This window comes from Vulpes vulpes, chromosome 9, assembly GCF_048418805.1.
Source record: "Vulpes vulpes isolate BD-2025 chromosome 9, VulVul3, whole genome shotgun sequence".
NCBI classification, from domain to species: Eukaryota; Metazoa; Chordata; class Mammalia; order Carnivora; family Canidae; genus Vulpes; species Vulpes vulpes.
The window spans coordinates 63,855,392-63,868,237 of NC_132788.1; the positions used below are offsets into that span (position 1 = coordinate 63,855,392).

At 35.9% G+C, this 12,846-nt stretch overlaps 1 protein-coding gene across 9 annotated transcripts in view; it reads right to left on the reverse strand.

Moving 5' to 3' along the window:
- The window catches only part of GRM7 (glutamate metabotropic receptor 7), an 823,590-nt gene that overhangs the window by 432,594 nt on the left and 378,150 nt on the right, over nucleotides 1-12,846 (reverse strand). The gene's annotated exons all lie outside the window — the stretch shown is intronic.

Here is a 12,846-nt window from a genome sequence, read left to right on the forward strand (position 1 = left end):
AATTTTATGAGGTTCACTCTAGCCTAACATATGTGAAAGCTAAAGCACAAAGAGGTCAAATACCTTTTTTCTGGGTTACATGGTTATAGAATCAGCAGTCTAACCCCCACAGTCTGACTCTAGGATCCATATTATTAACTTTACCCAAAACTCAGAACTTGGAATTAGAGAGATTAAAATCAAGGCCACATAAAGAATAAGTGGTTGGTCCAAAATATGAATGTAAATTTCCCACTAAACCAATCAGAATTGAAATAGAAGAGTAATCTGCCTACAATTAAAAGTAATTTGAGATTAGGTCCAATAAGGAAAACCTAGCTCCAAATCTCCAAGCTCAGGGCTCTGTAATGTGTAGGACAAGCCTTGGAAAGAATAGAAAGGATATACTTTCCTCTAATCCATATTTCCCAAAGTTCCCTCTTCTAGGAGATGTCAGTAAAATAGCAATGTGGCCTAATACATTGGGGATTATTACATAATATATCTCATTCTCAGGGCTTCCTAATGTGACCTTAATATATTAAAGATCTTGAGAAGTCCTACAGGAAAGACATTTTCTAAATGGCTTGAAGAGAGACACATCTTGAAAGCTTAGGGGTCATGAAATCATGATGGTTTTAATGTAGTACTTCTCAAATTTTAATATGAGTAGCAATTGTGTAGGTACATTTATAAAATGCAGATTCTGATTCAGTACATCTTGGGTGGAGCCCCAAATTCTGTTTTTCCAACAACTTCCAAGGTGATCCTGCTGCTGATACTAGTCAGATGTTCACATTTAGAGTAGTAACGTTTAAAGAATGCCTGAAAAAAAAAAAAAGTCTCTAGGCTTCTTAGGAAAACTTTGGTTAAAGGAATCCCATGAAATTTCACAAAGAAAATGTCTGGCTGCAAATAAATGATCATGGAAATAGAGGTGCCTGGATGGCTCAGTGGCTTAAGTGTCTGAATTCAGCTCAGGTCATGATCTCAAGGTCCTGGGATTAAGACCTGCATCAGGCTCTGTGCTCAGTGAGGAGTCTCCTTCTCCCTGTGCCTCTCTACTTCCTCCCACTCTTGCTCTCTCTCTGTCTCTCTGTCTCTGTCTCTCTCTCTCCCTCTCTCTGTGTGTGTGTGTCTTTTTCTTGCTCTCTCTTTCTCTCAAATAAATAAAATCGTTAAAAATGATCATGGAAATAGGTTTGTAAGTATTTCCCCATCCATCAGTATTTATGACAAAGAAAAATTTCTAAGGAAAGGGGGATAGAGGAGAAAAGTCACACACAATTCATTGAGGTCTCCCTTCTCTGACATTTTAGAAACAACCTGCCTCCCTAATAAGACAGAAGAAGTAAAAGGCCAATAGGAGGTTTTATAAAACATTCCTGATGTGACAGCAAAGTCATATAAAGTACCTGGTTTAGCATTATAAAAAGAACTATATTTATAGAATAAAATGATAAATTAAAAAAATCTGGAGAGTTCTGACTTGTTCTCTTTTAAAAACTATATTCTAAAACAAATTTTATTTCCAATGTTTCATACTTGTTCTAGAAGCATCTGAGTGCATGGAACCAGGAAGCATCATCAATTATCTTACCTGTTACCTGCTTGGGGGGAGGAAAAAAGAGCTTAAGTAAATTTGAGGGTGCCAAAGAGAACCATTCTCCACTAGCTCTGCCAGCACAAAAAGAACAGATGCTTTTTCTTTTTTCTTTTCAGAGTAAATTTAGTGTTAATGAAAGGTGCCAAGTTAAAGTCCCTAGAAACAAATGCATTCTCCGTACCTGCAAGTCTGGCGATGATGATAAAAGCATTTTCATATACCTGCTCAGTCCTGCAGAAGAGCTCATTTCTAGACCATTTCTACTTAGCTGGTCTTTATACAGGAGACAGAAATTACAGACTAACCTATTAGCAAGTGGCCAGTTGAAGATTAATCCAAAATACATCATTTTGTACCTCAAGAAACCTTTCTTTAAATATCATCACATGACGTACAGTACTGCAGAATTTATAAAGCATTTTGTAATCGTAAACACATATTATAAACAGTTTTCTGAGCTCTTAGTATGTGCTGGGTACTACCAGGCTTTTATCAGTGCTTTATATGTTTTATTGTATTTACCTCTCACAACAGCCTATAAATAGGTACTGCTATTTCAATTTGCAGATGCATGAGCTGCAGCACACATCTTCCAATACATCACATATGTTGCCTATGGTCACAAAGCTAATCAGTAGAGAGGTCAGGATTTGAATCTAGGAGACTGGCCCCAGAGCACACTCATTTAATAATTATAGGACATAACTATCACAATTCCAAGAAATAGAAAATTGCACTTACCAAGTGATAAAACCAACACCTAGGGAGCATGATATGCCAAAGATCACACAGAAAGTATGCAAAGTCATATTTGAAGGCAGCACTGCTTTCAGAGATGAAGTACTTTCCAACTTGTCCTGATATACTGGCTCAAAGTGCTACCTTTCAATAAGTTTTGGTAGTGTAGATTCAATTTTGCCCATAAGAATAATGGATAGGTAAACCTTTTTATGATTAATGAGGATATAAAATGTTAAATATTTCTGGCTTTCAAATTAAACAATAATTTATCTTTTATTTTAACAAAGCAAGAACACCCATTTCTGATGGAAATATGTCACAGGCCTTAGAAAAAAACTCAGGCTGGTAAGTTTCCTTTGTGGTCACTAGCCTCCCTTCCTGACATCCAGCCTACAGTGAAATTTTATAAGGAAGGGCATGGGACACTGTTCTCAGAAGCAAAAGAAATAGTCCAAATATGACCATATACTTGGCAAAACTGTCTCCCAGTAGGAAAAATCATAATCACAACATGACTTGCACTTTAGAATAGCAGTTATTTTGATTTCAAGGACTACAAACCAACCCAAGTTTTCTTTGTCTCTAACACAGACAGACACAGATGAACAAACACAGACACGCACTATTATGGGCTCCCAGAGAAGCACGTACACCATGGAAACTGTTCAGCCGGGTCTTATGGTAGTAGAGCTGAAAGGCATGAAGGTCTCAGCTATTCCTCATCTACTCTTTCTTTTTACAGTTTCTTGATTTCTTATCTTCTTACTTCCATTCATCTGTTGTACCCTACTTCCCACAGAGAACTTCTGCTTCCACATGGTTTCTACCCCTTCACATCATTAGCCTGAACACATCCACTGGTGGCTGGAGTGCTTAGAGCCAACACCAAAACTAATTGGCTCCATCTCTTAGTACTGCACCATATGGTTTGGTCAAATGTCCAAATCAGTTTGTGCAGAGAGGGAAAGGAGGATTTCTTGCAACATACTATATATATTATATACATACATATATAAATACATAGTTCGCATATGTGTACAGCTTTTCAAGTTTCCTCCAGTTGGGACAATGGTTGAAGTTGAAAGAAATATTGGCCGTGTGGTCAAGCCAAAATTTGCCTACTCCCATCATGTTAAAACCAATTCGCTGGGGATCCCTGGGTGGCGCAGCGGTTTGGCGCCTGCCTTTGGCCCAGGGCGCGATCCTGGAGACCCGGGATCGAATCCCACGTCGGGCTTCCGGTGCATGGAGCCTGCTTCTCCCTCTGCCTGTGTCTCTGCCTCTCTCTCTCTCTCTCTCTGTGACTATCATAAATAAATAAAAATTTAAAAAAATTGATGTTTAAAAAACAAAACAAAACAGAAAAAAAACCAATTCGGGTACGGCCTCACCTTTGTCATTTAGAATAAATGGAGTTTTGCTTATAATAAAAGGCTTTTAGATAAAATGATTTAACAAATCACTCTAATATTTGATGAAACTCAACAAATCCATTATATCAACTCAGTTGTGAGTAAATCTGTAATGTTTTCTTATCTATGTTGAAAAACTAAAACATTACCATGCAATATTTAATGTTTGCATCAAAGTAGATATTAGAATTATAAGTTGTCAGGTTTGAAAAGGAACTATAGAAATTATCTATATTGGGCGTGATATTATTTTCACAGTGAGGTTTCAAAAATATTGAAATTTCTAATCTTAGGCCTATGAAAAAGCTAAATGATAATTGTGTTTGATATTTCTTATTTGCTTTGAAAAGATTTAGTCTGTACCTAACATTCAGCAAGGACCTAAGAAGTTTCTGCATTCTGATTATATCTCAGTCCTTCTATCTTAATCCTCTAGCAGATTCAATCCTATACTTTGTCATACTTTCTAAGCTTGCTTATGTACTTATTTTACCAACTACAACTACATAGTGAGTGGTTGATACCAGGAATCACATCTTATCATTATTATCCTTAATACCAAATAAATACCTATATAACATAGGTGCTCAATAAACATTGTCAAATCAATAAATAAATACATCAAAAATGTATACATTAAGTTATCAGTGAATAAGTTAAGAAGAAAGAAGAGTAGAAGAAAGGGAACCAGATATTCTTTTCTCTTAGAAAGCTTAACAAGTGAATTAAAACAATGACATCACTTCTTTAAAATATGGACATACTATGCAGTTGTTAATTAAATACATGTTTACACTTACCTGAGTATTGATTTGCTTAAACAAGACAAATCACAGAGTTCCAGCCTTATCAAATTTTTATTTTTACCTTAGATTTAGTTAAGCCCTAATAAAATTAAAGTCAAAGACAAAATAAAACTGAGAGCCCAATACTAATCCTTAATAAATTAAGATTTTTGTAACCAGAAATTGCTTTTAATGTACCTTCTATGAAACATGGTCTTATAGTTTTGAGTGTATCTTAAATATGGTTTTCACACATTTCATCACTGCTAGGAATACTTTATCATATTAACTAGATTAAACTCCCTATGATATAGAAATGCTACTGTAAACTTAATTTAAAAATCAAAATGATAAAGCAATTGAAAGGCAAATATTGAAAAGATAAGATATCAAAGCTAGAAGTATTTGTTCTTAGCAATAAAATATGACTTAGAATTTTTAACATCTGGAAAAATCATCAATTATTACTTAGTTTCATAGTGGCCTAAGGAAGAAATAGATTCAAATATAATACATATAGGTACCACAACCATCTTTCTTAGCTAATAACTATGAAAAATGTAATATATCCCAATAGTACACTTTCTTGTCCATTTTCTTTTGCCTTCATCTTATTTTCTATAATGCTCTTCCTTTTTAACATGCTATAGGCAAAAAAAAAAAAAAAAAAACCCACAAAACTATGAGTATAGACAACACAATGAAAATTTTGCAAATGTATAGGAACAAGTATTTCTTCTTAATGTAGGTCAGCACACCTAGATTAGTACCATATGTACCTGTACCCTAGACCACTAGTGATTGGTTCAGAATGGTAATGGTGATCAAGTGTAGCCAATATGAGACATTCATATTTTATAAAATAATGTGAAAATAAAGTATTGGTAATCTTATGCCCATAGTTTGTTGTTTTCTTAGAAAACTCAAAAACTGGTCTATGAAATCCAACATTATAGAAATCACCTATCTAGTTCAGTGTGGAGGGACAATGTCTTTAGGAGGGAGAAAATATAAGGTTAAAACTGGCCCTAGGATTGTGATAGTTACATTTATGCATCAACTTGATTGGGCCAGATTAAACATTCTTCCTGAGGGTGTCTCTGGATGAGATTAACGTTTGAATCAATAGACTAAGGAAAGCAGATACCCCTCCCCAAAGCATCCCATGTGGATAGGGTTCATCCAATCCACTGAGGGCTTGAATAAAACAAAAAGGCAGAGAAACAGAGAATTCATTCTCTCTGCTTGACAATAGGGCTGGGACATTGTTTCTCTCATACCATTACACTCGGACTAGAATTTACATTATCAGTTCCTTATGTTTTCAGGTTCTCAGGCCTTTGGCCTTAGGCTAGAACTATGCCACAAGCTTTTCTAAACCTCCAGCTTTCAGAGGGTAGATCTTGGGCCTTCTCATGCCCTCCATAATTTCATGAGCCAATTGCTTTTGAATTCACTCTATTTCAGTGGAAACCCTGACTAACACAAGGGTAAAATGGATAACAAACCATCAGTGACAAGTGTGGTCATGTGATAGATTAAGTGCCCTTTCCTTGACTGGACTAATTACCAATTATAGCATTGCTTTTCATTATTTCAAGCTGAAAATAAACAACTCTTAAAACAAACTTAACAAAGTTGGAAAGTAACTGAACTTTCACAATATACCAATCGTCACTGAACATATAATGACAACAATAATAACTAATATATTACTGTACTAACAAAGCATTTTCCTATATACATGATATTGCACACATGGTTCTCACTGTACAATAAGCAAACAAACAAACAAACAAACAAAAAAACAAATGGCAAAGGAAATTTAGGTGTTACTGATTCCAAGGGCTAGGGGTATATAATTCATTGGACCAAATAGATGAATTAGTAATCACCTGGCATCATGCATGGCTTGGAATAGTCTGAAAAATTACCCATGAAGACCTCAGTTAGAATTCTAAGGGTATATTCTAGTCCTCTATATTAGTCATTGAACCTGCAATAATTTTTATCTAAGATAGTTATGGAGCATGTAATAATACTAAGTACCGGGCTAGATGAAGAATGGGAAAAACTCTAAGGAATAAATCCAGTTTGTTCCTTTATTCTCTCTTGCCTAGAAGAGAATGCCATGCAATGCCTCTTTAAGCAACCAGTGTGTAACTTAACAGGTTATTATAAGAATATTAAACAAATTATACTTTTGCTATCAACTGGGTTAGGGATGGAAGTCATGATTTTGGAAGAAAAGCACTAAAATTTAGAGATTTTTCATTTTCTCTTAGATTGAGGCAATGTTTTCACAATAAAGAAATAATTTCACACATATATTTCATTATAGAAGTAGCAGTTATAATGAGAAACATTTCATACACAGTGTGGTGGTGTGTAAACTTCTGCTATCACCTACAACATATTCCCCCATGCAGTCCTATTTCACAGGGACACATGCTCAGGAGAGATTATGTTAGGTCAAACTATTTATAGAGGAAAGATCACTGGATTGGGCATCAGAGGCCTGCATGATTCTATCCTCTGTTACTCATGAGGAAAATGAGAGTGCATGTCCTTTGGCCTGCATTATATGGAAGTTGAGACTCCAAATGAGATAGTTTACATTATAAAATGATGCTATACAAATGTCTAACAATATGAGTGGAGGAAGAGAAAGGGTCATTGAAGGAAAAAAGGGAATAGATGAGGATGAGCCATCAAAAATATGACAACGGAGAAATAATATGAAGACTGGACGTGAGAATAAGTGATAGTATCCTAACTACATGGAAATGGATTTCTCCCATGAAATGTGTATATGATTTAAAGTTCCCTCATAGGTCTTTCTCCTCCACAATCTGTCACAATATTTATGATTTCTGTTTCCTTCATCCTTTTAGATGGGACGGAAAGACCTTGTTAAAACAGAATTGTTGATCTCTGAGGAAGGGTACATGAAGCAGTTACCAGCTGCCAAGAGTACAACACAAATGTGTTGACAAGATTCGACAGGCACTCAGCTAAGAAGGCCCTGAGAAAACAGGAAGCAGCTATCTCAACTGGCAGGTGTTTTTTTAAAAAATAAAACAATAAATAAAACAATAAATAAATAAATAAATAAATAAAACAAAACAAAAGATGGGACAGACTGAGGATGCACTTAGGCTGATGAAGAGAACAGTGGTTATTGAACTTTAATGTGCAGAGGAATCAGCTAGGGACCTTGTTAAAATGTGTTTCTGATTCAGTGAGTCAAAGGGAGGGGCCTGAGATTCTGAATTTCTTAAGCTCTGAGTGATGCTGATGCTGCTGGTTCCCAAATCATGTTTTGAAGATAAAGAATATGCAACTTGGAGAAGGATCCATTCTTAAGCCAAGCTGAGGTGTCACAGGGAAGACCTCCGAGTGCCTGGTCTTAATACATTAGAAATTGGGGAAAAAAACTCAAAAGGGGGAGTACTGAGAAAAAAAATACATTTTAAGCTGAATGTTTAACAATAAAAAGTTTACCCACCATTCAATACTTAATTGCACACACAGATTTGCCCTCTGTGAAGTGCAGCCTACCTAGAGCCTGGTGGAGAGCTAATCAGTATTTAAAACCACCGGAGAAGAAAGGATAGCAAGCTAAGATTTAAAGCAGTGGTTCTCAAAGTGTGGGCCACTTTTATGGTTAGCAACACCCGCATCACATGAGAACCTGTCAGAAATGTAAATTCTCTGGCCTTTCCCATGTCTACTAGACCCAAAAGGTCTAGGGGTGGGACCCACCACTGGGTGCATTAACAAGTCCTCCATGCAATCTGAATGCATACTAAAGTTTGAGAAACAGTCATCTAAAGGAAGTGTTGAAGTTACCACGCAGAAGATTGAGGGTAATGAGGTTAATAATGAGAGAGTGAGGAGGTGTTCTTAGTTTGAGAAACAGCAAGAGGTGGTGGGTCATGAAATGGCAGCCCAGAGAATGAATTTGTTCACAGTCTTATCTTCCCTTACCTAGCAGATAAAAACAAGTTTAATTTGAATAAGTAAGAGGAGCAGGATCTTCCTGCATTTTCACCATTAGCCTGGCCTCCAAAGGCCTTAAGTTTTGCAACCTTGGCTAAATCATCACAGGAAAAGTAGTTGAGAAAGTCATACCCAGCTCTTTAGTGCAGTCGTTCTTAGCATGGCTACCTATTAGAATTACCCAAGGAGCTCTAACAATATAAGATGCAGGTGGTAAACCCAGAACAATTAAACTGGATGTCTGGGGATAGGTCCAGGCATCAGATTTTTAAAGTTCCCCAGGCTGTTCTAACATACAGCAAGAGTTGATTGAGCACTACTCTCTTTGAGGAAAAAAAAAAAAAAGGTCAGCAAAATATTGGTTCTGGTAGATTTTTTCCAATGATACTTAAGGCAGGAAAGATCATAGGAGGGACACTTGGGTGGCTCAGGTCGTGATCCCAGGATCTGGGATCAAGTCCCCTATCCGGCTCCTGTGAAGAGCCTGTTTCTCCCTCTGCCTATGTCTCTGCCTCTCTCTCTGTGTCTCTCATAAATAAAGAAATAAATCTTAAAAAAAAAAAAAAAAAAAGGAAAGAGGTTAGGAATGACCCTCTTGGTTTACTAGTTCAAACCCCTTGTGTTCACACTAGAAAGGTTTTCTGTTAAACTATAGATTCATTTTCATGAGCAGAATGAATTATGGATCTCACCACATATGGTAATATGAATTCTGTGCTTCCATGAAAAACTATGCCTTATTTAAAGAACACTCTTCCTTCTAGGATATCTGATTTTGTGGGGATCCTGTCCTTTCATTACCTCTGAGCTATATAACACCTCCATAAGTTGTAGATAACTGATAGCAATGGGAAAGAATTCTTGGCTGAAGACATGCAAATATATTCTGATGGAGGTTCAACTGCCTACCCTTCCCCTGAGCCAATTTTGCATCCATTTACAATACATTTCAATATTCCTGACCTACAAATGTGTCTGTTCTTTGGATTTTCCTCTGAACTGGTGATAATATCTCCTTGGTTCCTCCATTAACAATTAGTTAAATAAAAATTTTAATGAGTTCATTTTATATCTGTATGAGAGTCATAATTTTACCTCTCTTGAAGAATTATATTTTGACACAACCTTGACTCTGAATTAGTGCTGAAGACACTTGAGAAATGTGGAAGTATGATAGGGTTTCTCTATTAGGGCTAATGAAAAGCAGCAAGGGGTATTTATAATAGTCACTAACTGGGCATTTACTCCATTCTTTCCCTGGGTCTGCAAAATTAAACTATCACAAAAGTACAGTTCTAACACCCTGCCTCCCAACTTCTCATTAGAATATCAAATGATACAATTTTTCTCAACCTATTCCAGTAAATTAAATCAATAGCATTTCAAGAAAGTCTTATGGTAACAGCATGCTTTCATTAAGAACATAGAATACTCTTCCTCTTATTGAACATCTTTTCACTAATAGAGCAGAGAAAAATAAAACAAAACAAAAAACAAAAAGAAAAATCAACCCCAAAACCTCAGCGTTCTTTTCTCTTTGCCAACCAGAGAGAATGAGTTTGGGCCTAATCAATAGTTGCCAAAATATATAACACCTTCAACTTGGGGCTTTTGAGTTTCTATAATCAGTATCAATCAGTGCATTTCAATTTTCCCCAAAGAAGGAAAATTGTTTAGTAAGAAAATTATTTTTTTCTTACTAAACAAATAAGTAATTAATAAAAAATGAAGACCATCAACCACAATTCCAAATGTGCAAAAATACTTACAGAGAGTTTCTCCAAAACAACAGACAACAGTGCCAGAGATTCGTATCAGCAAATATCCCCCCTCTTTATAGAAAACTACCAAATGCTGTTACAAAATCAAATAAATGGCCAATGAAAACCTTAACAGGGCCTCCAAGCAACTGCAAAGTCAAGGGCCAGTTGAGTGGACATAAAATAAGTTAAAGTCACATCTAAATACAGAATAAAACTTATTTTAGAATACATGGTTAGCTATCTCTGTTGAAAAATAAATAAGTTATCCAAGTTTAAAAAGTGAATGTGATTTTATGATTGTAGGTTCAAGTACATTCAGCAACTTGAAATGTGATACAACACACAGTTTCTATATAGATTGTCATAAAATAAATACATTTTTTTCTGGGTTATATTGGATTTATACCAAAAATCCCAAGCTAGATGTTTTTGCTAGGTTGAAAAATAAAATAAAAATAATTCCATTTGGTTAAAATGAAAAAAAAAAAAAAACACAAGTAGGCACAATGTTTTCTCTATGTGAAGTTTATTTATTTATTTATTTATATTTATTTATTTTTCTACTTGAGGTTTTTTTTTTTTTTTCTACTTGAGGTTTTTAAGGGTGAGTAAGCATCCGAGTTTAAGCACTGCTAACACACAGATATTTGTTGTTTGCATATAGTTTCTGTGTACAACTCTGGCCACACAGAAACAATCCTTTCTGATGTCACTTGGGCTACCTTACAAGAAGCAATCTCCAGCAATCTCTACCTACAAGAAGAAGCTCCAGATTGCATGACATGATTTTACTTTCCAAGACCATTTCTTATCATTTCATGCAGTAATTTAGGTGATTGTCAAGCATATGTATTAAAGCTAAATGCTTTCTTTTGAAAAGTAACACTCTGATATACTGAATCTTTTCATTTCTAGCCAGAAACACTGAGTACCTGCTTTAACCTATATTTTGATTTCTTTTTTCCTTTCTAATACAATTGACTAGGATTTTTTTTTTCTTCTGGTATATTATTATATTTATGATACCTTCATTTGGTTCCTTTCATCATGGTAAAATGCTGAAATGAAATCTCTTTCTCTTTTTAAAGCCATTTCGTTCAACACTGTTGGGGGACCAAGGAGCTCTGGGGTTCACCTAGCTCCCCTGGAGTTAGGATGAAGACACTGCTAGATGCCCAGCAAGACCACTTGCTGAACAGTCCTAAAGAAGCATCAGATGGCCATATACCCTTCTCTACAGCCATACCTGGCCTTCCAGAGCACTTAGGAGGATTAAGGAGATAACACCATCATAAGACTTGTACCTTCTCATCAGGTCATCTTTAGAAAATGAAAAAAGAAAATTCAGGCAGCTAAGAAAGGAGAGATAGCCTGGTATGCTTTGTACTGAGGCAGACAGAAAACAAAGCACAGTTCTAACAGGACTTCAGGAAACAAGAAGAGAAGGTCCCCTCGCCCTCCTTAAGCTCTGCCCGTTTTCCTCCCCATTTCCAGAAAACATTTTGTACAGTACCCAAATTGGTGAAATCTGCACTTGAAGTGTTATCTCTCTCCAGTGCCTTTGCGTTCTTGTGGATATAACTTTAAATTACATATCACCCCTTTGTCTTTGGATCAAACACCTCTAGAGAGGAGAATTGTGACCTTCGTCTATAACTCTCTCTCAAGGTCACAAAACTGCTTTGCTCCAACACACACACACACACACACACACACACACACACACACACACACACACCACACGTTACTTAATCTTTTTTTGCTACTAATGCTAATGGTAAAATGTGAAGAAGAATATTATCTCATCATCTCATAGGATTGCTATGAGTTATAATCTGTAAAGCTCACAGAAAAAGAATATGGCACCTGGTAAGCTCTATACCTATTTTTTAAATAACTAAATTACATAGATATTTTCTCCAAATGTCTGCCCTTAATTTAAAGTTTAATGGATCAAGATTCTAAGCTGAAAAAATTTCTACCCAAAATATGCTCAGAGATAGAATGTTAGATGCTAGTAGAGAGGGAGCTGGGCTGTATCATTTCTGATATTCTCCTAGCATAGGCTAAATTTGAATGCAGCCCCAGTCCCTGGGAAGGAATTCATAAATATCCCGCTGCTCACTCAACCAGAAAAGGTATCCATTAAGAAGTGTACCTGTGATTTGAAAGTTAAATATAAATATTTGTGTTTCCACTAACCACTAACCATAGATCCTCATGGAGCAAGGTGCATAGAGATCCAATGAAAATAAACTTATTAAAAGTTAACTAAAAATCAATTAATTATTCATTGATTCTCAATTCAATGGCAACTTTAATGCAAACCGCTTTAAATACCATTGCTTATTTGGTCCATCTTCATTTCAAAGGTGAGGAAACTGACTCCAGAAGAGTGAGCTTATTATGTTTTTGACACATCCCTGAGGTTAAAAGTGCTTTTTGCTTATTCACACACTTAGTCTTCACAGCAATCCTTAGTTTACAGAACAGTGTACTCTTTAACTCCAAGAAGTCACTTAACTAATAACTGGTAGAGTCTGCATTTTAGTCCTGGA